This window comes from Cariama cristata, unplaced genomic scaffold (genome assembly GCF_000690535.1).
Source record: "Cariama cristata isolate BGI_N322 unplaced genomic scaffold, ASM69053v1 scaffold10692, whole genome shotgun sequence".
NCBI lineage: Eukaryota > Metazoa > Chordata > Aves > Cariamiformes > Cariamidae > Cariama > Cariama cristata.
In genome coordinates, this window is record NW_009603242.1 from 31483 (window position 1) to 33884 (window position 2402).

Sequence of the window (2402 nt, forward strand, 5' to 3'; positions counted from 1 at the left end):
AACAGTGACTGCTTCATGTGGTTTCTTGCCTGCTGTGCTGGGGGCAGCTCTTGGATGGAGGCAGTTCTGCCAGCAAAGCTTGACTGTGTCATTCCCACAGCAAAAGCAAGGGGCTTTCCACAACTCTAGTTCCCAAGCATGGTGGGAACGTCACCTTACCATTAAAACCTGGAGCCATCAGGAAGGTGCCAGTGAGATGCACACTGAGGTGCGATGGGTGCTTGCTCTGGGAGAAGCAGTGGGAAAGGAGTTTTCTCTCCTGGGCCAGTGCCTGTATGACTCTTCTCCTGGCAGCCCCAGCTAGAACCTGCTTGGTCTCAGATCTTTACTGTCCCCGTCATGTGGGTGGCATTTGTGGGACATGCTGTCCTGGTCTCCCACTGTTGTCATGATGTAGGGCAAGACCTGTAGCCTCAGACTGCATCTCCTCATAAGCAGGATGGCCAGCCTGAGGAAGAGACACTGTGACTTACTGGGTAGAGCAGTAGGTCAGGACATGGCAGGCCTGGTGACATTCCACTGCGTGCCTCAGTTTCCTTTCCTGTAAAAAGGCCTCTGTGCTTGTCCTCATTTTACCTAACCAGATCTCTTTTCTTCCAGGAGAAGCTCTGATAGAGAAGAGGTGAAGAGGATCACTTCATGACAGTATCAGCTCCTGTGCACAGTCAGGAAAAACAATACCACATCTGACTTTAGCACCTTCAAAAGACCAGACACAGTTATTTTCACTTTAAAGCAGGACAATGTTTATAATACACTAACTGACGTAATCAGGACAATCCTGGAGTCCAGTTTTCCAAGACAGCCATTGTTCCAGGAGGGAGCGGAAAGATCTCTCTGGGTTTGGTTTCTTACTTGTATTGGTTTTGACTGTGGAATTTGTATTGCTTGAGCTGCCCTTGTCCCACCAGCTGATGTGATCTGGATGACAGCTGCCCCGAATGGTGGCTGAAGTGTCAGCGAGTCCCAGTAACCCCACAGGAGCTGCAAAGGGATTTGTTTGTGGTGTTCAACTCCAAAGCGTGTGCCCAGAGGCTGCACGCTTCCCACGTGGTCTGTCCCTTCCCTTCCACCCACCCCAGTGTCTTGAAGACTTGCACAAGCGAGTGAAACCTGCTGGGCTGACTGTTCACACTGGCACGCTGAGGAAGACGGGGTGTGGGGACGTGTTTCCCTCCTCGCCTTGTAGAAGATCTCGCCATTGTAGAGTACACTTAGTACTTGTATCATAGCGTGTCGTGGGAAATAATCTGATTTCAGAGGGATATTTATTTTGTTTCTCACCCACTGCTGTTTGGGGAAGGAGCTGTGGTGGCTCTGAGTTTGGGGACAGACACACCTCGCTCAGGTGTGGTTGGCCTTTCTTCCTGTAAAGAGATCCCTGAGCAGGCCTACCGATGCCCTGTGCCACAGCCAGGCTGCCCAGCCTGGTCCCCCTCACTCATCTGTGTTTCATTGGGTCTTTTTTGAGCACAGGACTCCACAGACGGCTGGATCTCAGCATCGCTGGCCTGAGACCTCCATGCTGGCTGCAGTCAGTGTGGGACAGATGCCTTGAGGAGATGGTTCCCTCCTTGCCTGTTTAATTTAACAGCTAATCGGGGATTGCCTGGCCGTCCTCCAGAGCTATCCTTGGCTCTTCAGTATGATGCCCATCCCCTGCTACCAGGAATGGAGCAGGCTAAGGTGCTGCTGTGAGGGTTCATGCAGTAGTGGCTGTCTGTGTTTGGTGCGTACAGCAATCCTCTGTGCACGACCTGGGTATGAGCGTTTGGAGCAGAAGGAATCCAAGACTGGAGCCCACACAGCTCTTGTCTCCGTACACAGCAGTGCAGGCCCAGGCAAGGGTCTTGTTCCTTCTTCTGAAGGCTTTGCTCTTCTCTTTAACTTTGTACCACAGCTCCCAGAGGACATTAGGGTGGAGCAAGGGCACAATATGCTCTTAAAGGTGTGAGAGAGTCCAGATTCACCGTTCAGTACCACAAGGAAGAGTCACAGCAATATTTTACCAGGCTTCTCCTAGTTAGTGCCAGACTCCTCCAGTCTTCAGAAGCACTTGTGTTATGATGGGGCATCTGTGAAAGAGGACAAGAGAGGAGACCACTGAGAGAGGAGATCTGAGCCAGACCACAGGCAGATGAACATCACTGCATGTCAGCTTCATTGCTTTTTGCCCTGATTTCCTACAAAGTTGTGTTACTTTTTCCTAATAAGTTGCCAGACTCCCAGTTCCTTGGAGGATGGGCGGCCAGAAGCAACCTGGGAAAAGACTTGGGCTTCACAGCTGCAATTCTGCCACAAGGAGGGCATTGCTGAATCTGGGCTAGGGTACAACACTGCACCCTGCTCACTTGATGCAGGATTGGTGATCTCCCTCCTCTGTTCAAAGGGAGGATGAGAGA